The sequence below is a fragment of the Meriones unguiculatus genome (assembly GCF_030254825.1).
Source record: "Meriones unguiculatus strain TT.TT164.6M chromosome 13 unlocalized genomic scaffold, Bangor_MerUng_6.1 Chr13_unordered_Scaffold_28, whole genome shotgun sequence".
Lineage (NCBI taxonomy): Eukaryota > Metazoa > Chordata > Mammalia > Rodentia > Muridae > Meriones > Meriones unguiculatus.
Window position 1 is genome coordinate 5314151 of NW_026843644.1, and position 25439 is coordinate 5339589.

Here is a 25439-nt window from a genome sequence, read left to right on the forward strand (position 1 = left end):
GCTTAGAAAAGAAAGCTTTCATTTTAACCTTCTGTTCCTGATGTGAGTTTTTTCGACCTTCACCGTGAACCCAAATATAGTGAAGATATTCAGATGCCTCCACTGCGTTCATGGCTAGTACAAGGGATCTCTCTCGTGGCTGCTTCTCGATGACGGTTCCCACACAGCCCCAGGAAGGACTCTACAAGCAGGTCTTGCTGTTCAGCCTCTGGCTCCATCAGGTTGGGGACACACACTCACCATGTTGTGACTTTGGAACCCAGATGAAATCCCCTCACAGCACACAGCAGCTGCACTCACATTAACCACTCAAGCCTGCTCTGCTAAACTGTGAGCAAGCAGGGTGGCACCCGGAAGAACCTGCCCCTTCCTCTGACTATAGGGATGGCCTGAAGATCCTGATTGGCCAGTGAGTCTTGAGTGACATGAGTACCTCCCTTTGGGTTAGAGTGAATTGAATGAAAAAGGTACAGTGATTTCTAGCCCAGGCTTACATTTCAGGACCAGACATTTTCCAGATATGCAGAGATTTGTATTTCAGTATAATTTGTACCTTTCCTCTCCTAGCCTACCCTCTGTCTTCCAGCATGCTGTAGGCACTGTCCCTCTTTCTCCTGGAATCAAGGTGGATAGATGCACAGGCGATTATTCAACCTGCAGCAGAGTGAACAGGATGTCTCATAGGTGGCAGGATGCAAAGCATACTAAGCATTAAAGAGGGATTTTAGAAAATGCAATGAAAAAAAAGGAAGGGATGATGCTCAGTTGGTACAGTGCTTGCCTAGCATTCATGAAGCTGTGGGTTCAAGCCCAACACCACATAAATCTTGACATGGTGGCATTGCCTGTAATCAACACACTTAGGAGGTATACGTGGGAGAATAGGAAGTTCAAGCACATCCTTGGCTAGTGTGTTTATGACCATAATCGGCTCCATGATGTCCTGTCTGAAAAGGAAAAGCAAAACTACACAAGCTTTTTTTTTTACAGCATTGAGAATGAAATCTTTGGTTCCATTCATGCTGAACATGCTTTCTACCATTGAGCTACATGGTCAAATTCCCCAAAGTTAATTATATCAATTAAAAGTAAAAAAAAAAAAAAAAAAAAAAAAAAAAGGAGAGGGCTAAAGGAATGGATAAGAACACTTCCTGCTATTTCAAAAATAAAGCTAAGTTTGATTCATAGTAGCCACTTAGGGTAGCTCACAGCAGCTGATCCACCTCCACAGGACACCAAGAATTATTTTGACCTCTTTAGATGACAAACACATCTAAAACAAAAAGTTTGTAACTAAGACAAACAAAAAATAAACAAACAAATAAATAAATCTTTAATCCCAGAATTCAGGAGGCAGAATAAGGCACAGAGCTCAATTCTTGCAAAAGCCCTTCTTCATTTGTAAGCGGAATAAGAGCCAGAAAGACTGGAGGACACTCATTTACTGGCCTGTTTCTCTTCTTCACTGACTGGTCAAGGCCCAGTGTGGAAGGAGTTTTAGGACTGTTTCCCCAGCACTGTGCAGCAGAGGTGGGATAGGGTGTTCAAAGCAATTCTTGATAACATGGCATGAGGCAAGCCTGGGCTATAGGAGACATTGCTCTATATAGAAAAAATAATCAATAGCACTTGAGAAAAATGGAAAGACATTCCCAATGACAGGGAAACATCAGGGAAGAACAACACATGAGAGATTAGAGCAGTGACACACTTAGAGACAACAAATTTAATAGAAATCAATAATTGACTTTGGAACTGATGAGTATATCTCCATGTGTTGGAAAGAGTTGGGTTCTCAGAATCTTAAAGCAAACCCTCCTCAAGTGCCCTGGTCCCACAGCTTACCCTATTCCTGGTTTTAAAAAAGGAACACTGATTTATTTTAAATACCGCAGAATTTTGGGGAAATCTCCCAAGGCCTAGGCCACAGGTTGTACTGGCTCTTTCAAACATATTTGAAGACTGTGAGAAGTTAGGTCATTCTCCATACATGAGGACCTCAGGGAAAGCTTTGTTTGATCAAGGTAGCCCTTAACACAACAGAGTTTTCCCTGTTCAATTGGTTTTCGCCCATGTGACAGATCTATGCTTTTTCAAGAAGTGCATCTTTATGGCCCACCAGGCTTTAGTCATGGCTGTGAGTCTGCAATGTCAATTAAGCAGCTTGTTAGATGCTTCTTCTTTGACATGGAAATGAGCCAAAGGTTGCTATGAATCAAGGCTGTCTCCTTGGTTATGGCTGGAGACAAATTTGTTGACTATCCCCTTGAGCAAACATGTTTCCTAGCATCTTAATCTCTAACAGGTGGGGTTGGCATGCTACTCATCTATGGGGTGTTTTAAAACAGCCCTAAGCTAAATTCTACTTGGTGTGACGTCCTGTCACCTAAGCACTGATAAATCCCTTACATCAACAGTTCTATACAATAACATCACAGCTTTACACTGAAGTGCTACTCAGTACATTTACAACTTCCACAAAACATGCATACACATAGTGTAAGAGGTGGCCTCAGGAGCCCAACCTTCCCCAGTCAGCTCTTCCATTTTACTGGCAAGATAAATCTAACTTTACAGTCCCAAGGTTGCAGCGACGTTTTCCACTGAACACATTGAAACATTTTCCTAATTATCAGTTAACTGGTTAAACTTGCTGTTACCTTAACCAAGGTGCCTTAATTGTAAACACTATATCGCTTACAAAGCCCTCACTTACTAACAGATAGAGGACACAATTCTTTGTTCCCTTATCACCTTGAGCTCCGGAACTAAAGTCAAGGGACACAAATTAGAGGCCTTTGATTCCAGATCGAATGTCTTGGAAAACATTTAAAGGCCTTGAGCCCAGGTGTCCTGGATCAACAGAGCCTCCAACAGAAACTCCCTTGCTTAACCCAATGTGAAAATTTGATTGGATGACCCCGACTCTTTTCAAGGGGCCCTCTCCTTGTGGATTTAACCCTTTAAATATACAATAAAGCTTACCCTGGGGCACCGTTCAGATCCTGAATGGGCCACCTCCCTGAGCTCAGAAAATAAAGCTTTCATTTTAACCTTCTGTTCCAGTAGTAAGTTTTCTCAGCTTCTACCCCAATCCCAATACAGTTAAGATATTCAGATGCCCTTCTGCGTTCATGGCTAGGGCAAGGGATCTCTCTCTGGCTGCTTCTGGCTGCTGGTTCCTACCCAGCCCCCGGAAGGAACTGAAATGCAGTTCCTGCTGTTCAGCCTCCTACTCCACCAGGTTGGGGCAGCGGACACACACTCACCATGTTGCGACTTTTGAAACTCCCCTGAAATCCCCTCTCAGCACACGGCAGCTGCACTCAGACCACAGCACACAGACTATTCAAGCCTGCTCAGCTACAGAGCGACCATGCAGCACGGTACCCGGAAGAACCCGCCTCTTCCTCTCACTGAAGAGACAGCTTCAGGGTCCTGATTGGCCAGCGAGTCTCGAGTGACATTAGCACCTCCCTTAGGGTTAGCATATACGGAAGGAAAAAGTCTTAGCGATTCCCACACCAGGCTTCCATTTCAGAGCCAGACCTTTTCCAGATCTGCAGAGATTTGTGCTTCATCATCATTTGTGCCTGTCTTTCCCTAGCTTACCCTCTCTCTTCCAGCAGGCACACTTATCTTCCTCCTGGAATCAAGGTGGATAGCTGCACAGCCCATTATTCAACCTGTAGCAGAGTAAACAATCTGTCCCATAGGTGGAAGGGTGCCAAGACTATTAATAATTAAAGAGTAATTTTAGAAAATGCAGTGAGATTTTTTTTCAGTGAAATCACAGAAAAAAAATTGTCTGGTGTTGTGGCTCAGTTAGTACAGTGCTTTCCTACTGGGTTGAAGTCCAACACCACATAAAAATTGACATGATAGCATTACTTGTAATCAAAGCACTTAGGAGGTACACAAAGGGAGAAAGAGAATTTTAAGAATATCCTTGGCTAGTGAGTTTATGATTATCCTCAGCTAAATGAGGTCCTGTTTGAAAAGGAAAAGCAAAACAAAATAAGGCGCATTTTTTGCAGCATTGAGGATGAAATCTTCTCTCTCATACATTCTTAGCATGCTTTCTACCATTGAGCTACATCCTCAGCATCCCCATATTTACTTATATCCCTAGTACCGATCTTCTTCTTCACAGGTGTCAGATCACAGGTGATGGATCAGGAGGAGGTGTGAAGTCCATTCTCCAAGCGGCACCTTCAGCTCCCATATGTCTGTGCTAGGCTGCCTGGGGCCAGATGAAGGGAGGGAGGCAGGGAGGGCTTTGTTCTTGTCCTGGGAGAAAGAAAGAGAGCAGGTTGGAGGTGTGGCAGATGACAGGCATGCAGGAGAGAGGAGAGGAAGAGTACAACCCTGCCTGATAGAAATCAACTTCTTCAAAGTAGAGACTAGGGCATCAGGGCTGAATGTGGCATGCCTGTGACCCCAGTGCTCTGGGCAGCAGAGGCAGGAGGATCTCTGTGAGTTGGAGACCAGCCGGCTCTACAGAGCAAGTCCAGGACAGCCAGGGCTAAGTGGAGAGAGAGCCTGACTCAGAAAAAAATTAAAAACAATAACAAAGAAGTAATGTTAGATCCCTGTGCTTGCTTGGATTCTTGGTCCCTGGAGTTGCAGGGTTGGGGGGTTGGGGGTGGGGTGGGGAGGAGGAGTGGGTGGGGAGGAGGGTTATGATGGAGGGGTGGGGAGAAAGGGTTAGAAAAAGGAGTGGGATGGGGAGAGGGAATGGGTAGTAAGGAGGGGTGGGTAGAATTGGTAGGAAAAATGGATGGGGCTTTCCATTGCCATTTCCCTCCCATCAGCGTTCCAAGGCTCCTGCCACAACCTCTGAGCAGGAGTGTCCCTCCCGCAGGTGGGGGGTCGGGGACAAAGGGAGCAGACTTGCATGTGCCCTGGTGGGTGTGCCCTGGTGATAGTGACTAGGGCCTCTGGGCGCAGTCTGAACTTTGACCTGCCACTGTAGGACAGGGAGGCGAGGGTTGCCAAAATGTCATTTCCATTCCCTCAGCTGCTGATGCTGAAACAGACCTGGGTACATAAATCCCTAAAGAGCCAGGGCCAGAGAAGATAGGGGAAAGGGGACCTGGGGACCCAGGGAATCCTCGGGAAAGGAATTCTGTAGTCTAGCTCACTGCAGGCAATGGACGGTCTCCTCCTCTCCTAGTACTGTCAAATAGGGGAAGCCAGACCATTCAGGATTGGGGGGGGGTTCCCTCCCACAGCCAGTCAGTTCAGAAGGCGACATCATCTGATTTCTTGTTTCCACCAACAGACCTTCGCCAGGCGGGAATATTCCCACTCACCCTCTCTGGGAGCCAGAGGGACCAGACTCCAGGAGGGAGGGTAGGTGAGCCACAGAGACAGCTCTCGATGAAAACGTCCTCCTGGATTTGGCCTACGACTCAACTCCTGGTGGTCTTCTGGGTGGGAATGGGGAAAGAAAAAGGAGGGAGAGAGTCTGGCACAACACTGGGACAGGCGGGGCTACACAGAGAGATCCCGTCTCAGAGACACAAACCCATGAAAAGCAATGACGAGAAGTAATGACCGACCCTGGGGCTTGCTTGGATTCTGGGTCCCTGGAAAGAAGGCATGAGATTGCAGGACTGGGGGAATGCCGGGGTGGAGGAGGGGAGGCCACGGCGGCCACGCCCACTGTGGGCGGAGCCATCCGTAGACTGGGGTCCAGTTGCTCTAAGGAGGCCAAGGCTGTTGTGAGGAGGCCCCGCCCTGGGCGGCCATCCTTTGCCCTCTGGGTTTGGGGGAGTCCTGGCTGGGCGAGGCAAGCCAAGTGGTGGGAGCTAAGAGACAGACACCTATAGGGCAGGGGGCAGGGGCCAGGGGCCCGCCTGGGGCAAGGACCTCGCCCCAGGCCCCTGGCCATTGTGTGTGTTGGGAGTCCAGGGACACGCAAATTTTTACACACTGCCACACAGCAGCATTCCTAGTTTCTCAGCATCAATGTAATAAGTTTCTCTAGACTATCTATCTAAGGTCGGGCATAGAGACATGGACAGGAGTGTAGGTGCAGCTGCAGCTGCTTAAGAACAAGCTGCCCATTCCAATCCTTCCGCCGCGGAGGCTGAAACAGCCTTGGGCAAGGAAATCTCTAAATGGCCAAGGCCAGAGAAGATTTGGGAAACAGAGACCCAGAGATCGGGGTACCCGGGCACCCAGGGATCGCTCACTCCCTCCCCATCCCCAGGATCCTAAAAGTTTCACACACCACAGGCAGTTTCGATACCTGCCCTTAGGTGCCTCAGGAGCCACCTTGTCCATGAGGTGCAATGTAGTGGGGAGTGAGGCTCGAACCAGGGTCCTCTGCCAGTTAATTGTGGATATGGATTAAGCAAAGGAGTTTCTGTTGGAAGCTGTGCTGATCTAGGACACCTGGACTCAAGGCCTTTAACTATTTTCCAAGACATTAAGTCTGAAATCTAAGGTCCTTATTTTATCCAGCTAGAAATTTGATCCAGAGATCAAGATGACAAGGGAACAAAGAAGTGAGTCCTTTGTCCATAGTGAGGGCTTTGAAGGTGATATATTTTACAATTTAGGCACCTCCATTAAGGTAACAGTTTAACCAGTTAACAGATACTTAGGAAAATGTTTCAAAGAGCAAGGTGGTAGACTGCTCTTCAAACTTGGGAATGTGAAGTTGTTTTAACTTTTCTTGCAAAATAGGGAAGAGAAATATAAGAGTTGCTTGGAGAAGGCTGGGCTCTGGAGGCTTCCTCTTTACACACAATGGGGCTGCATGTTGAAAAAGCATTTGCAGCAGGGGCTTGAACATAGAAATGTCCTTGTCAGGATGCAAACTCAGAGAGGCCTCCTTTTGTTAGTATCTTCTAAAAGTTCCGCCCTTGGCATTTGACATGTAGGTGTAAGATTCACTTAGAGTTGATGTTGTTACGGTTGTAAATAACATATGTGTTGAGTAGCACTTCATTAGAAAGCTGTGGTTTAAACAGAATTGTTGATGTAAAGGATTTGCCAGTGCTTAGGAGACATGAAGTCACACCAAGTAACAGCTAAGGGCTCTTTTACAACACCCCATAGATAAGTAGCATGCCAACAAGGCCTGTTAGAGATTAGGATGCTAGGAATCATGTTTCTTCAAGAGGATTGTAAACAAATTTGTCTCCAACTATAACCAATGAGACATCCCTGATTTATACCAACCATTGGCCAATCTTCAAGTCAAAGAAGAGGCATCTAAGAAGCTGCTTAGTGGACCATTACAGAATCACTACCAACAGTAAAGCCTGGTGTGCCATAAAGTTGCAGATTTCTTTAAGCATAGTTCTGTCACAGAGGCAAGTCATCAGTTTGGAAGAGAGATCAGCAGTAGGTGAAGAGTTAGAAATACATCAATTCAGGGGTCACTTTGAGTTGTTTTTGTAGGAGTTGTGGACTCTGCCTTATTTTGTTTTACACATAGAATGAATATAACTTGGGTCAAATTCACACTTCTCTTGGTAGACTTTCCTTAGGACCTAGGATTAAAACTTGAATATATTTTTAGGCTTACATTTTGGGCTTTTTCTAGTCATGTATTTAGTACAAAAGTCACATTGTCCCAATATGTGTACAATTTCTTCATAGTCCTATTGAAAATTCTGAGGTTTGCAATGACACATACCTTTTGAATCATCTTTCCTTTTATACATTTCTAGAAATTTTCTTTGGATTGTATTGAATTTATGCTGCAAATTGTTATCTTTATGTAAGACATTATTTTAGTGGTGTTGTTTACAGTAATACAAATGAGTAAAGATATTATTCTACATAATCATGTATTTAGCAAACTACATTTAGTGTGTAACTCTGAAAACTGATATGAAATAATGTACTTAGCCATAAAAGAAGGAGACAGTAGCAGTTCCTGAAGCCTCAGGTGGGGCTGCTGCTGACTGATTTATCTATATGAAGGTAGTTTGTGAGCTCCAGCACAATCTCTGTGGCAACAATGTATAAACTAGCCATTCCCCTGATTCAGGGTGCTTCAGTTGGTCTGGCATGGTGACTAGATCAGGTCTCTGCCATTTCAAGATAAGTTCATAGTTTATTTGAGGAAAATTGTTTTCCTTAGCTCAGAAATGAAGTCTGTGTAAACCCCTTGAGGCAGAAGTCAATAGGTCCCTCACCCACACACTGCTGTAACTGTTACAATGTCATTTTCTGCCTCTGTAACTGTCATTAAGGCCATCTTGAGCCACTATGTAGGACCTACCCTATATTATGCTAAGTTTAGGTAAAAACCCTAAACAACAGTTCACTAATATCTGAGCAGGAAAACCTACCAATTCCTGAGCTACCCCCACCCACACACATTATCCATGAGTTAGAGTTCAGACCAGTCTCTGAACAGAAAAACCAGGAAATCCTGAAGTCCCCTAAGTGAAGAATTTGAAATCCTCCTAATCCTCACTTTGAAAATGTCTTTCCTAGAAAGCTCCACCCCATAACAAATCACATTAAAATGGTGTGTCTGCCCACTTCTCTGCTGCCTTCTCCACAGAGGCAGCCACTCCTGGTTTTCTTCCATTACTGGCTGGATCCTCCAATATATACCCCTTTTAAGAGATTTACTGCCAGGTCTGACTCTCCTTGGAAGGAGCCAAGAAGCACAGCAATGGAGAGGTGAAGTAGGAGTAGGGCCAAGGCTCCTGATATCTTTCTTAAGTTAGCAAAGGAGAGGTGAAATAAAAGTAGGGCCAAGGCTCCTGATGTCCTTCTTAAGTTCAACTGGAGATACCCTCCCATGGGAGCTGCAACACCTCGGCTAAAGAGGCCTCCTCTCAGAGTTGTGTGGTTCTTTGGCCTTCCTATCTCGAAATTCTATTCTATAAGGACATTGTCCCATCTCAGAGCTGTGTGGTTTCTGGGTTCCCATATCTCAGGATGCCTTTTCATTGGGATACAGTCTCTCCTCAGATCTATCTTGTTCCTAGGCTTGCAAGTCCCAAGACAGCTTCCCATGTGAGCAGGCAGGCCAAAAATATGGGTTTTATCCAAAGGACTGGTCCATTTGTGAGAGTTGTCTGTCATGCTAGGAGACAGGTTCTTTGGAGAGTCATGCTAGAGTCTGCTTTGTAGCTGATCAGGCTCGAATGATTCCATGTGAGGTGTTCTGAGTGCTGCTGCTAGGTGTTCTGAGGGTATAACCTCAAGCAAGTTCCAAATTCCAGACATGGTGAGTGGAGGGTCACTGCCCATAAATAGGATGAGCAGGCTGCTGATCAGAGCTAGATGGAGTGGTGGTTCCTGCCTGGGAATAGTTGGGAAGACAGATGGAGGACAGACTCAAGTGCTACTGAAATGCAAATCTGTGCGGGTGTGGAAAAGACCCAGCACTCATCTGGAAACCTTGTTCCAGTAGTATTATGCTGTGTCCTTCAGCACACTCTATTCTTAAGAGAGAGGCTCATGTCACTCATGACTCACTGGCCAATCAGGGCATCTAGCAGAAGAGAAGGCAGGTCTTTTTGGGTGCCCAGCTCTAGGTAATACTCTATTTCTGAGCAGAATGTCCATGTGTGATGAGATGTAAGAGCTGCTGCTGGATGTTGTGAGGGAAGCTAGATCAAATTCTGAAGTCTAAAAATGGTGAGTGGAGGGTCATTGCCCACAAATGGGAGGAGCAGGCTGCTAAACACAGCTATCGGGAGTGGAGGGTCCTGCCTGAGGCTGGATGAGAAGACAGATGAGTAAACTATGGGAGGACAGGCACAAGGGCTACTGAAATGAAAATGTGTGCACATCTGGAAAAGGCATGGCCCTGAACTGGAAGCCTAGGATTGATAGTTATGCTTTTCTCCTTCACCACACACTAACCCTGAGGGGCTCATGTCACTCAAGACACACTGTCCATTTAGGGCCTGCAGGCATAAGAGTAGGTATGTTCTTCCAGGCCCCAAGCTGAAGGTTCTGCCTTTTCTGAGCTTGTTGCAGCACCTCTGAGCACCACAGGGTGCTGTGAGGGGAGATCTGGCAAGATCTAAAGTTTCAACAGGGTGCACTCAGGTTCACTGCCCACCACATGGAAGAGCAAGAAGCTGAACTCCTGGAGCTGGTGTGGTGGATTCTCGCTGAAATTGGGTGGTAAGCAGCGACCATATTCAGCTACCTCTTAGGTCTCTTATGGTCCTAGTCATTTCTTTGACCCAGGGTGGCCTCTGAATAACTTCACTATGAGGCTACATTTGGCCAACTTTTGGAGCAGGGGCTTGTGTGCAGATGCATCTTTCTTAAGATGCCAAACCCAGAGAGCACTAATTTTTCTAAAATCTTCACCAAGTTCTTCCCTTAGCATTTAACATTCAGGTGTAAAATCCATTTAGAGTTAATCTTATGGCGGTTGTGGCTCACATTCAGGCAATTTTGTTTTGTTTTTATATTATTATCTGATAGGCCTGGAGTGTAGGTTTTGTACATGTCAAGCATATACTCTTGTGTTGATTTTCATCAGGATATTAATAATACTTGAACCTTCTGAGTCATATTATTTCAACTGTGTGGTACTTTTCTTTCCTTTTTAGTGCTTGTCTTAATTTTTTTAATGAATACTATTATTTTTCTCATGTGTGTCTGGTCCTCATAGTAGTCAGAAGATGGCCCCAGAACTCCTGAACTCTGAATTTAGAGTAAAGGTAGGTGTATACTTCTATGTATGTCAAGGTAAGGCTTTCAGAAGCCCATAAGGAATGGCAAGTGAAGCTTCAGTGAATCCTATGACTCATTGAAAGGTCCTGATCTACTGCACATAGTGTTGATCTAATAGGGACTGCTGCCACACTAGTGAAGTATCAAAATGGATGGTAGCCAAGGGCGATGACTGCTTCCCCCTTCTTTATGAATCTCCTAAGGTGACCTTGCCTCCCCACTCAACTACTATATTTCCTTATAGTTGTACCAAACAAATTGATTGTTTCTGGTACTTGAGGATAGCATGGGATGTTCTGATTGGGCTTTCAGTCATTTACAGGCTGTTACAATGGATAATGAAGTTAGATTTGCCCCTTTTAGTCTTGTCTCTGGAGTTTGATTCCCAGGATTCCGTGTGGGGCTCTTTTGCCACTCACTCCAATTCCCTGTGGTTCCTGATTCCCACATAAACCTCTTCACTGGTGAACCAACTTTCATGCCTTATATTGCCTATTTTTGACCAACATTTACATTGCTGATGCTTTCATCTTTTTTTTTTTTTTGGTAACTGTTTAAACACAGATTTCATTTTAGGAAGATCAAATTAATGTTACAATTTACAGTGAAGGACTTCAGGTTTCTAGAAAATGTGTACATAACTAGAGGGAATAAATACTCTTTGCAGAAACTTGAGCAAAGATCTGTCAGTTCTTTTATCTATTGTTTGTTTGATTAATTTTTGTAGAGTATTATGTGCCCCTGACTATTCCAGAACTCATTGCATAACCTAGGCTCCTGTCCAGCTCTATGAGATATACCTGCCTCTGCTTCCTGAGGGTTGTTTGAATTAAAGGCATGACAAAATACACCCAGCTTCCCCATTGTTTTATACTTAGGAACTGTTCATAGAATTTCTCTGAGGTGGGCTAAGCACAGTTGATCTTTTTCCTTGTCTCCCCCTCTTTATGTCTGTTAATTAGCATGTCTCTTACAAGGCTACATAATTTTTGAATTTTTTAAATTTATTTTTATTTTTATTAATTACAGTTTATTCACTTTGTATCCCCCCCTGTAGCTCTCACCCACCTCACCTCAAAATCTCACCCTCCCTCCCTATCCCTTAGTAGTACCCCTCCCCCAGTCCACTGATAAGGGTGGTCCTCCTCCCCTTACCTCTGATCCTTGTCTATAAGTACCCATCCGGAGTGGCTGCATTGTATTCTTCTGTGGCCTGGTAAGGGTAGGTGTGGGGAACACACCTGCAGGGTAAGCACTCAGGAGGCAGAGGCAGGAGGATCACATTTCCAAAACTTTTTAAAGATTGATTTATTATTTATACAACATTCTACCTGCACACTAGATCTCAGTATAGATGGTTGTGAGCCACCATGTGGTTGCTGGGAATTGAACTCATGGCCCTTGGAAGAATAGTGAGTAGTGCTCTTAACTTCTGAACCACCTCTCCAGCCTCATCCAAGAACATTTTTAAGAAGGAATTTATGGTATTAAATTGTTCAGGTTCCTTTCTTTTTCATTCTATCTTTCTTTATTTCTTTCTTTCTCCCTCCCTCCATTTCTTCTTTCCTTACTTTCTTTCTTTCCTCCGATTTATTTATTTATTTATTTATTTATTTATTATACAGTGTTCTCCTTGCATGTACTGCTGCAAGCCATACGAGGGCATGAGATCTCACTATAGAAGGTTGTGAGCCACTATGTGGTTGCTGGGAATTGAACTCAGGACCTTTACAAGAGCCAGTGCTCTTAACATCTGAGCTACCTCTCTAGCCCTGGTCCCATTTTTCTTTACTTCATGTTGCTTAAATTTTCTAAAACATAAATGAATGTGTTATGAACATATGTAGAAGGAGGCATTGTTTTTCAAGGAAACAATGTGAAGTGTCAAAATGGATGGTAGCCAAGATGCTTAACAAATGTCTTAATGATTCTTTACTATGGTCATAGATAAGTTTGAATGAATATTGTCACATTCATCTAAATGGCTTATGTCACAATGTGGTGAATGAAATTTATCATTGTGTTTTCAGGATGATGATTCTTACTCACAATCACTAGGAGGCTATATGCTGCCTTAGCTGATCTAACTGGATGGATGAGTAAATTAAACCTTTTCATGGAGAGGTGGGAAGTCCATCCTTGAACTAATGATCCTACTCTCTCAGCCTTGTGAATGCTGGGGATCTAGGCTTGGGCTGCTAAAATCAGAACACTGAAGCAGATGGTACATTTATCTGTTTGTGTGGATTATCACCTTTTAAGAATTCCAAACTTGATGTGTTTAATGTATCTCACACATTTAATAAAATATTAAAATGTATCACTCTGCCATGTCAAGCAACCCCTAACCAACTGGAATTCCAACTCCAGGGTATCCACTATCCACTATCCTCTTCTATCCTCCACAAACACACACACACACGTATGTGTCTTTTAAAAAGTAAATGTGCAATCACAACTAGAAAAGCACATTTTGAGAAGCACTGTGATAATGTGACCTTACGAACAGAATATTTCCTCAAGTGTTTCACACCATTCTTTTCAGTAGAAGGTGTTCACATGTCCTCTATACAAAATAAAAATAGAACCCTGTGTGTCCCCCTAGCCCTTGCCCCATGGGTCTTCTGTCGTTTCTCTTGCCACCTTTGACTTCTTTTGTTTTCAAATCATTAAGAATTTCTTGTAATTGAGATTTAAAAATTGAAATAAAATCGAGATTTAAATCTTTCTTCCATCACCATTTTTTCTATAAACTCTACTGTGTGCCTTCCTTGTGAAAAGAACCTTGCAAACTGCCAGCAGGGGTGGCTCTGATGTTTGGTTTAATATTATTATTGTTATTGTTATTATTGTTATTATTATTATTATTATTATAGATTTTTTAGACAGGGTTTCTCTGTGTAGCCCTGGCTGTCTTGGACTTGCTCTGTAGGCCCGGCTGGCCTCTAACTCACAGAGATCCTCCTGCCTCTGCCTCTCGAGTGCTGGGATTAAAGGTATGTACCACCATGCTTGAGGCAGGACATTCTTATAGCCCGGTTGAAGTCATACTGTGTAACTTAGGACATGTCCACACATGTGAGTGTGAAGAGCTGGCAGGGGGTGCAAGCCCTTGTTTTTGGAGACAGGGTTTATCTATGTGACCTTGCATGTCCTGGACTCCCTTTGCAAACCTAGATGACTTGGAACTGACACCTGCCTCTGCTTGCCCCCCTGATGGTCACAGACATATGATGCCACACCTGGCTGTTTGTTATAATCTTTAAAAATGATTTATAATTTCTGTATATGTGTCTGCCTTCTTGAGACCAGCCCTGGTTTGACTAGGAGAGTCGGCACTCACTAAAAGAAAGTAGTCAAGTCCACCTGCCCTGAGCATGAGAAACTCTACTCTCAACTGCTGAGTCAGTGAGGGTGTGGGCTCAAGCTATAGCTTTTAATAAAAAGATCCTCATGTGTTCTGCAGTGGCTCATCTCCTGGTGGTCTTTTGTGTTCTCATAAACTGGGCACAACAGAGGCAGTCCTATGGAGGATATTTACTTTCAGAATAGCCATAAATGCTCTTCAGTTAGACTTTAGAAAAGTGGGTTATGGCAGAACATAGAAAACTCAGGTATGGGCCTCCAGTGCCATCAGGTGGAATTCTTAACACTGGGCCTGGTAGAAGCTTGTGTTACAGTTAGCACAAGCTTACAGGTATTCCTCAGTGTTAGTACACTAGGTCCACCAAAGAGGCTGGTAAGCAATGGCCAATAAGGGCTAAAGATGGCCCAACACAAATCGTTATTTGGCTCTGGACATACCAATGTTGCCACATCACTGCAGAGGAAGCAGCAACAGCACCAGATAATTAAGAGATGGCTTAGAATTCTGGGATAGCCATCAACAATTGGGCAAGGCTTAGTACTCCATGAAATGACTGGAACCCACAGCAATGATAACAGAGATGCACAGAGCTATGCCAAAACCATAACCAGAGGACCCTAAAAGGCAGGGCAGATCACTTGTTTGGAGAAGGGGCTTTATCTCACGGACACACATTTTGTATTACATAAAGAGGAAATTGTTAGGCTCCAGTTTTCCAGAAAACATTAAAATAATTGACATGTCTATTGTTATTAGTAAAAAGAGTGAAGAAAAAAATATGAGGACTACATGTGGGTAGAGATACAGATGTTCGTTCACATGAAAATACCATAAAACCATGAAACAAGAAGACATAATTTACACTTAGCATTCACCACAGTCCTGTCCAACCCCCCACTAAATTATTTTAAAGCAATATATATATATATATATATATATATATATATATATATATATACAGGCATATAAAGAATTGACACCTTACAAGTATACCCTTGAGTTTTTGGGTTACCATCTGTTGTGGCTCATGGGACCTAGTCTGGTTTGTTTCCCCAATGAAACTCCCTTGGAGAAAACTAAGTTTTTCATTTATTATTATTATTACTTAAAGAGGTAGTGAGTGTGCTTTTTGGAGGGAGGGAAACTTTATGATTCATGGTGTAGTTATTTTTATTATGGAAGATTTGTTTATTATTTGTACAGTATTCTGTCTGCTTGCCAGAGGAGGTCACCAGGTCTCACTATAGATGATTATGAGCTGCCACAAGGTTGCTGGAAATTGAACCCAAAACCTTTGGAAGAACAGCTGGTGCTCTTAAGCTCTGTGCCATCTCTCCAGATCCCTTATTTTTTTATTTTTATTTATTCATTATACATCCTTCTCATCCCTTTCTCTTCTCCTCCCAGGCCTAACCTCCCTGTTTCCCCTGGCTCTTCAGAGAATCCTGTGTCCACCTACCCAAGCCAGCATATCAAGTCCATCAGGACAGAGAGCATCCTCTTCCCCTGTGGCCTGGCGAGGTAGCCCTGAAAGGCAAATTGATAGAAAGGATAGCTTGTAGGTCAGGGTACATTATGTGTGTTGGTCATGAAGTGTTTACAAGGACTGTTACCCTCATGTCTTTCATTCCCTCTGGTGCTTACACTCTGCACACAGAGTACCTTGAGCCCTTAGGAGTGAGAGTTTCCTGGAGACATCTCATTTAGGGTGGAATGGTCCAATGCCTCTCACCTCTCTGTGTATCAACTGGATCTCTGTATTCGTTTTCATGTGCTGCAGGAGGAAATTTCTGATGATGGCCAAGCAAGGCACAGATCTATGACTATGGCTGTGCTCCTTTACAGTAACTGTAACATTTAGATTTCTCTTATGTTCCTGGCTTGTGTAGACTCAGGCTCCTGGGTACCCAAGCAGTATTGGATCCAGGTTCCTTTTCATGGAGTGGGCCTCCTGAAACCCAACCAGATATTAGTTGGTCACTTCCATGATGTTTGTGCCACAAGCGCACCAGCAAATCTTGTAGGCAGGTCACCATTGGAGAGCGAAGGCTGTATGGATGGGTTGGTGTGCACTTTTCTCTTCTGGTGGCATGCAGGGTATGTTCCAACATCATGAAGAGTAGTCCATAGGGGGTGAACATTCTAGGTAGGTGCCAAGTGGGATTACCTGTGTCCAATGACTTGTGGAGTGTTGTTCTCAGCAATAGAATCTTACCATCAGGTTGTGGAGAACCCAAGGGGGTGGACACAAGTTAGGTGGTCCCAGGCCCTTCTTTGATCTAGCACAGAGTCCTCCCACATCCCGAGGCCACAGGACTCGAGGAGGAGGCCGGCTCTCCAGACACTCCTTGCTCTGTTCTTATTAAATTAAAATAAGTATATAGTATTATATTAAGTACAACATCTATGTAAAGCGTGTTATTAAGTGACACATGCTTGCCACAAGAGGGCACCACATCACTTGACAGATGACCCTGTGGTCGGTGGGGATGTAACCAAGCACCTAGGGAAGACAGAGGGAATCTCTGCTTCACAGAGCACCCTGGCTTTTGGGATGACAGGCATGAGAAACTGAGTCCAGAGTTTTGTTTCTTTATTTTTTTTAATTAATTAATTAATTAATTAATTCATTCATTCATTTATTCTCCAGCATTATGCCTGTGCGCTATAAGAGGGCACCAGATCTCATTATAGATGGTTATGAGCCACCATGTGGTAACTAGGAATTGAACTCAGGACCTTTCGAAGAGCAGCCAGTGCTGTTAACCTTTGAGCCATCTTTCCAGCCTCTGGCTTTTTGTTTTTAAACTTTAAAAAAATATTTATTATCTTTGTGAGGGCATTTCTGCCTTCCTGAGACCAGCCCTGCTTTGACTGGGAGAATCGAAATGACTAAAAAAAGGGGACAAGGATCCCAGAATCCCTTCTCCAACTATGTCAGATCAGGAGAATTCAAAGTGCACATTTTTCCTTCACACAAATGACTTCCAGCAGCCAGGCGTGTTTACTTCCAGAAGCAGATGGGCAGGGCAATGGCATCAGGAATCCTCTCCCTGGAAGCTCTGGATCCTGAAGACAGCTAGAGGCAAAGGACAGGGACATTTACATGACACGGGGTGGTGGTGGAGGAATGCTGTGTGCTCTTTGGTGACAGGAAAGTGCTTCTGGGGATACTTCTGGGTCCCCTGTGTGTTTTCAGGGTTGATTATTTGGTGTTGAATAACTAACTGATTTTATGCTCTTTCCTGGGAAGGTTTTTTTTTTTTTTTACTTTTTTTTTTCCTCACACTCTCAGTTTTTATTAGTTCCCTGCAGATTTTTGCATAGGATTCAGGACAATAGTTTCTTCCTGGACCACTTTTGCATGCCTATTGGTGTTTTCCATTTTTCAGTTCATGTTTGTGCAGGCATATTGGTAAGCTTTTTTTTTTCTTTTTTAATATTGGTTTGTCTTATGGGTGTAGCTTCTGGTATTATTAGGAGGCCCACTACCAGAACATATTCTGATCCTCTGCCTTATATAATTTTTTCATCACTTGTTCTGCTTGATCTCTGAGCCTTAGATCTAGATTGTTTTGTAGATTTATCAGGTGTGAGTGTTCTCCAGAATACTGCCTTGTGATTGGTTGTGCTTTTCAGTCATGATTGCTGTTGCAAAGGAAAGCTTCTTCTGACAGTGGTGAACTATACTTATCTGTGTGCATTATTAAAAATATTTAGGTTGTAACATGTTTATATTCATGCATGGACTTACTTGTATTATAGGGATTTTATGTAGATAATTCACAGTATGATTGCTTAAAACTCTTTCACAAATATTTACTGTTATTTCTCCCACTTCCTTCTTTCATATTTATCCACCTTGATAATTAGGGAACCTTCCCCCCATGTTCCCAATCAGATCAATTGTTCCTGCCATTGTATTGCTTGCCCAACATGTTTTATTTCTAGAGTTATTCCATGGTGATATTCACATCTGAAACTTTGGAGCTAGATGCCCCAGAGTAGAGAATGAGAGATATTTTTCTTCTGGATATGAGTTACCTAAATTATAATTTTTCTACTTATAAATATTTATGTGTATGATATTTATCATGTTAAACATATTTATGATTTTCCATTTTTTACCTATTGTGAACACAATAGCAATGAAAGTGACTGAGTAAGTATTTGTAGAGTGGGTTGTCAAGTCATTTTTACCTGAGTCTAGGAAAAGAGAGCAGGGTCAGGCAGTAGATTTATTTTTATTTTTACCCTTTAGAAAATTCTCTACTCTGGTTTCTGGAATGGCTCAACCTGTTTAAAAGAAACACCACCAACCCCTTTCCAGAAATTGATTTTCATGCCTGGTCTATAGAAGAATCTCAGATATCACTCAAAGCCCTGTATACACACCAAATTAACAAAGAAAACAAGTATTTAGTTCATATACTATTTATCTCAATTACTTTCATGTAATTACATTTTGAATATGTATATTGTCCAAAAAATAATAAATAACATGCATAACTTACTTAAATGTGTTTCCAGCAGCAGCTTCTATTCTAAAGTAGAGTGTCTGTGATTGTTCTACAAAGTGAGGGGCTCTTATGTTTGTTTAAATATACATTTAAGAAAAAAGTTACTTAAAAGGTAAATAATTTAATTTTAGTATACAAATGGGTTTTATTAGAAAAAAGAAAACTAATACATCAAAATGATCATTTTTATACGCTATTTTTTGTTTTTAATACATCTCAAAGAGTTTTTATCAGGTCTTAAGAGAATAAGGTAGCACTTTGGGAAAAAGATGCACCCCAGCAGCCCTGCACTAGAGGCCAATATGGAGAAGACCTCCACAGCCACGACGGCTTTGCCCTTGGTGCTCTGGTAGACAGGGATGAAGATGACCCAGACACTGAGGAAGACCAGCATGCTGAATGTCAGGAACTTGGCCTCATTGAATGTGTCAGGCAGGTTCCTTACCAGGAAAGCCACAGTGAAGCTGCCTAAGGCCAGGGTCCCTAAGTAAGCCAGCACACAGTAGAAAGCAGTGACTGAGCCCTTGTTGCATAAAATGATGACATGAGCATGTTCAGAGTGTTCATCTGTGTCAATATAAGGAGGTGAGGTTCCCAGCCAGACTGCAGAGAGAATAAGTTGGATCAGGACACAGATAGGGATGACAGTATTATAGACACCTGAGACAAACAACCTTCTCATTGTTCTTCCTGGTTTCATGACCCTAAAGGCCAGAATTACAGTTATAGTTTTTGCCAAAACAGTGGAAATAGCCAAGGTGAACACAACTGCAAATGTTATTTGTTGCAGTATGCAGGAGACTATGTTTGGGCGTCCAATGAAGAAAAAGGAGCAGAAGAAGCAGAGGAGGATGGAGATGAGCAGGATGTAGCTGAGAGTCCGGTTATTGGCCTTAACAATTGCTGATTCTCGGTGTTTGAGAAAGATCCCCAGAACTGCAAGTGTGCTGATAGAGAAGCACAGAGCTGTGCAGGCCAGAGCAATGCCCAGAGGATCCTCAAAGGAAAGGAAGGTCACTGCCTTGGGCAGGCAGTGGTTTCTCTCAGGGTTTGGGTACTCTTGACTTGGGCAAGGGATGCACTCCTGCTGATCTGTGTGGAGAAATTGGATCAACATTTCACCTTATACAAGTATCTATTCATTGCACATTTAATTCATTAAAGTGCTTTCGAATGATGTGTGTACCCTGGTGTATTCTGCATCCTGTTTATTGCCAAGGACACGAACTCTTTACAATTCGCATTCCTATTGTTTATCTTGTTTAATTAACAATAAGATTTCTGCTCAACAGCTTATCACTGTTTATTGGGGCACTGAAAACTATTTTATTTATATTCAGATAAAGTAATACTGTTACGTATGCCTTCAAATGATTTTTTTACACTTTGAGTTTCTAAATACGTGTACGTTGTGTTTTGATGACATCAATGTATAAAAATGCACTTCCTTGTTTCCATCATCATGGGTTCTTCTCATTTTTCTTGTTATTCACTGTTTCAGTGGATATTTGTTATCCCACTCCTATAATTTTTCTAAGGTAAAATGGGAATAATTTAGGTCCCACCTCCATGACCTATGGAACAGTTTCTGATTTGGCAATAAATATACAACACTTGCATCAACAAACTCCCGCTATAATCTCAGACCAATCTTTACCTATCTCAGCTGTGGAAGTTGCAAATAAATTTCTATAGTCTATGATATCCTTTGATTCAGGAGAGGACTCTTTGATTTTCATTATTAAGTCCAGAATAATCCTGGGAATTGTTCTAATTTTCACTCTTGTTCTTACAGTAATATTCTTAAGACTAAAAAATGACCTACATGTCATAAATACCATAAATCTACAAAATGTTAAATCAGAAAGGGAGAATGACAAAGCCATATTCACTGAAATTGTTGAGAGTCATGAAGCCGGTACAGTTATTGGTGCTATTCCAGCAAAGCTGAGCAGATTGTTACAATCATTGTTCTTCTATTTCTAACTTCTATTTTTTTTTTGTGTGTGTGTGTGTGTGTGTGTGTGTCTGTGTGTTTTGCATTACTGGGGTATTTCTGCACTAAGATTCAATTTCTGTTTTTTTTTTTTCTACAGAGAAATTATGTCTGAGTCATTTTTTAATTTAGGCATTTTAAATTAATTATAGTTTCTTCACTTTGTATCTTAGCTGTAGCACCCTTGCTCATTCCCTCCACACCTTCCCATGCTCATCTCCTCCCATACCCCTCTGCAAGTCTTCTGATAGGGAGGTCCTCCTCCCCTTCCCACTGACCCTAGCCTATCAGTTCTCATCAGGACTGGCTGCATTGTAAGGGGACCAGGGACTCCCTATGACATAAACTCAGTGGCTGGCTCTTTGATCACCTCTCCTTAACAGGGAGCAGCCTTACCAGGCCATAGAGGAAGACAATGCAGCCAGCCCTAATGAGACCTGAGCCTTATGATAATACTAAACTTAACATTATCTATCCACTGTTTTAAAATCTTTGTGACCTGGAGATTGTTAAGCAGAGTTAAGCAGAGAGAGAGTTGAGGCCATTATTTCAGGAGTTTTTTGGGGTATATGCCCCTAAACAGTATATTGGTACAGGGTAAACAGAGGCAATGTGACTACCCTGAGAGGCCTGGAGATTCATGTATAGGTTTAAGATCCTTTATTATAAGCTTAGAGCTCCTGGAAAATGTAGTTTAATGATAGAAGGTCACAGAGGGTACACTCCTGACAGAATAAAACTTAGTAAATAAGATAGATTGACTTAAATAAACTTTTTCTAGTTTGTAGCATAGATGGTGATACATATAGTAAAGGGAGCTATTTATTTGTATTTGCTGTGCATAAAAAGACCAGTTAAAGTATTTTCTGTTTCTCTGGACTGCACTCATACTGCAAACAATGCCAGCCTAAAAGCACACTTTCACATATTAAATGTGTTTTCTTTGAAGGAGACATTCTTTAGATTATTTAGAGTAGAGTTATAGGGCTAATAATGATAATCAAATATGTTCTGTGTGTACTTTTTAAATTGTAACTGAGCTTTTATTCCTGCATAATAAAAAAAAATCAAACACCCATTCTGTACCACTTGTATAATCATTAATCTGTGTTCGCACTGTGAAACTTGTATAAACAAGAAGAGCCTTGTCAACAATAAGTCAGAGACAAAGAAAGGTCTGAATTTTAGACGTCAGCTGCTAGAGTACCCTGACCACTTGAGCTGACTAACTTCCTCTCATTGCTGACCCCTCATCTGCTCTCTGGAGCACCCTGTAGGCAAAGACCTCTCCTTTCCATGCTCAGAATTGCCCCACAGAAAGGCTCCTGGCACAAGCTCACAGAGAATGAACTCCCAACAATAGAGCATGCATGGGACAGATATGGGATCTCTGCACATACATAACAGTTGTGAAGCCTGGTCCTTATGGGGACACATAACAGAAAGACCAAAGCTGTCTCTGACTCTTTTTCTCCTAATTTTACTGCCTTGTGTAGTCTCAATGACAGAAGTTGTGCTGAATCTTATTTCAACTTTATATGCCAAGGCTGATTGATATCCATAGGGGACTTCTTTTTTTTTTAAAGAAAGGGAAGAGGGGCACATTAGGTTGGTAGGTGAGGTGAGAGGGAGGGTCTGAGAGGACAGGTGTGAGCAGATGCTGCGATAGTACACAATAATATAATAAAAAGAAATAATATTGTAATGAAAATGAGTGAAACAGAAACAAAGAAAACAATACATACAATTAACCAAAGGAAGAGCTGGCTCTTTCTGAAGATAAAGAAAATTGACAAACTTATATATCAAGTGAATTAAGGAAAAAATTGAGTACTTAAATTAAAGGGAATTACAGGAAAAAAAACATTACTACAGAATTCAATGAAATTCAGACTATTCTAAGGAAATATTTTTAAAACATACTATATTCTAGTCAGCTTAAAAATGGTCATGAGATGGATGTTTTAGATTTAGTCAAGCAACCATTATTCAAAGATATATTCAACAATAATTCAGCAACCTAAATAGAACTAAACAGACCCAAGTGTAAATTCAAAAGATCAGAAAAGGCTCCCACCCAAAAACGAAAATGATGAAAGATCAAAACAAGGAGACTCCAATATGGTGGAGACCAGTGTGCACCATATCTGAGGGGCAGAGATTCAGAGATTCTGAGACCAGTGTATGGACAGGTGGCTAGATCCAGAGCATCAAATTTGCTGCTTCCTTTTCTAGACAGGTCGTCCAGAAAATGGAGTTGATCTGATCCAGGCTCTCTGTGGCCATCTCACGGAGTCAGGAGTAGCAAAATTTGGGCCACCTGCCCCTTCACATATTCCAGTGAGTTTGGATCCCCATATCCAGGGACAGTTTGCGCTAGCAGCCAGAATTCGGATTCCTCCTGCTCCCTGTAGAGCAGCTTCAGGATTTCTTGGAGAGCATCTAAGCCACCAAGCCACTGTACTACTGGTCATCCTGTGGACACGAGGTGAGCAATAAAATTACAGGGATCCCAGATCCAAGAAGAAAAATCTCAGAGGAATCTGAGTACAGGGAGCACCATTTGGGGCAGGCCTGCAAGTGGCAGCCCAGCTTTATTCTGAGGAATCCAGGGATGCCACTTGAGGCACCTGCACCTTGATAATGATGAGCACCAGTACCTGCACCCCAAAATTCATGGTTCCATTGCATGCACACACTTGTCTTCAATTCACCAGTCCCTACATGTTTATGTGTCCATATGCTGCCATGTGCTTTGCCCTTCAAGGTGCTGGCATCTGAACTGCCAGTATCCATTCTTGAGCTACTGCATATTTGACATCTTCCTGAATACTACTGTAAACTCCAAAGACAGGAAGATCCAGTCTTTGCTGCAGTTTCCAAGAAGAAACAGGTAAGGCTACAGACAACCAGATGGCTAAAGGCCAGCATAGAAATGCAGTCAACAAAAACTGGGACATCCTGGCTCCACCAGAACCCACCCCCAAGAGCAATGAATATTCTAATACAGCTGAAACACAGAAAAAGCACATTAAATATATGTTTATGCAGTTATTAGAGACATATAAAAAGGAAAAGAACAAATGTTTCAAAGAAATACAGGGCAAACAAAGAGAGGCCATCAAAGACAAGAAACCACAATTAAACAGGTGAAGGAAATTATTAAAATTATTCAATTCTTGAAAACAGAATTTGAATCAATAAGGAAACAAACAAAAACCCTGGAGATGGACTATGTAGAGAATAGATCAAGTACCACAGAGATAAGCATCATCCACAAAATATAAGAAATGAAGGAGAGAATCTCAGGCATTGAAGATACAATTGAAGAAACTGATCTATCTCTCAAAGAAAACATACCATCAGAAAAGTTCAAGGACTCCATGAAAATGTGAAACCTAAGAAAAATAGGAATAGACTAAATAGATGATTCCAGGCTCCAAGGTACAGAATATATTTTTAATAAAATCGTAGAAAAAAATTTCTCCAACCTTAAGAAAGAGATAACCTTAAACATACAAGAGGCTTACAGTACACTAAATAGACTAGAACAGAAAATTTTCTTGCCATAAAATAATCAAAGCAATTAATCTACACAACGAAGAAAAGTATGTCAAAAGCACGAACGAAAAAGATCAAGTGACATATAAAGGCAGACTTATCAGAATCACACCTGACTTTCCAACAGAGGCTATGAAACTCAGAAGGGCCTGGGGGATGTCATGTAGATGCGAAGAGACCACAGATGCCAGAGCAGGCTACTGTACTCAGCAAAATTACAATCAACAGAGATGGAGGAATCAAGATATTCCATGACAAAACTAAATTAAACCAATGTCTGCACTATCCCTGACCTTGAGAAGCTACTAGAAGGAAAACTCCAACCCAATGAGATCAACTACACCCACAAAACACATGATATAGATAACTTCAGAACAAAAATAAAAAGAAAACAAACACACTATCAACAATAACACCACAATAAATGGAGCTCATATTCATTGGTGACTAGTATCTCTCAACATCAATGGAATCAGCAATCTAATAAAAAGACACATGCTAACAGAATAGTTATGGAAACAAGATCCAACATTATGCTGCATACAATAAACACACTTCAGCCCAAAAGATAGACACTACCTTGGAGTAAAGTGCTAGAAAAAGGTTTTCCAATCAAATGGACCCAAGGAGCAAGTGGCAGTATAATCTTAATATCTAATAAAAAGTCTTCCTACCAAAATTAATCAAAAGAGAAGTGAAGGATACTTCATTCTCATTACAGAAAAATCCACCATGAGGACAACAATATCTTGAACAACTATGCCCCAAATAGAAGGGCACCTGAATTTTGTAAAAGAACCATTATTAAAACTTCAACCACACATCAGTCACAACACAGTAATAATGGTAAAGTTCATTACCTCACTCTCACCAAGTGACAGATCATTGTCACAGAAGCTAAAGAGTGAAGTAATGAAGCTTACATAGGTCATGAATCAAATACCTAATAAAAGTCCTCAAATATTTTCACCCAGGCACTAATATGCCTTCTTCTCTGCAAATCAAGGAACTTTCTCCAAAATTGAACATAAATTCAGGCAAAAAGCAAGTCTTAACGCATACAATAAGACTGAAATAATCCCTTGGATCCAATTACACAACCATGTTCTAAATCTGTACTTCAACAATGACAGAAAAAGCAAAATGCCTACTCATACACATGGGACCTAAACAACTCTACTCAATGACAGGTGTCATGGAAGAAATAAAGAAAGTATTTAAAGATTTCCTAGAATTCAATAAAAATTAAAGCACAACATGCCCAAACTTATGGGACACAATGAAAGCAGTGCTAAGAGAAAAATTCATAGCACTAAGT

The 25439-nt window shown here is 41.9% G+C and overlaps 1 pseudogene; it reads left to right on the forward strand.

Annotated features, from left to right (window-relative positions):
- The window catches only part of LOC132650620 (zinc finger protein 160-like), a 256814-nt pseudogene that overhangs the window by 103715 nt on the left and 127660 nt on the right, over nt 1-25439 (forward strand).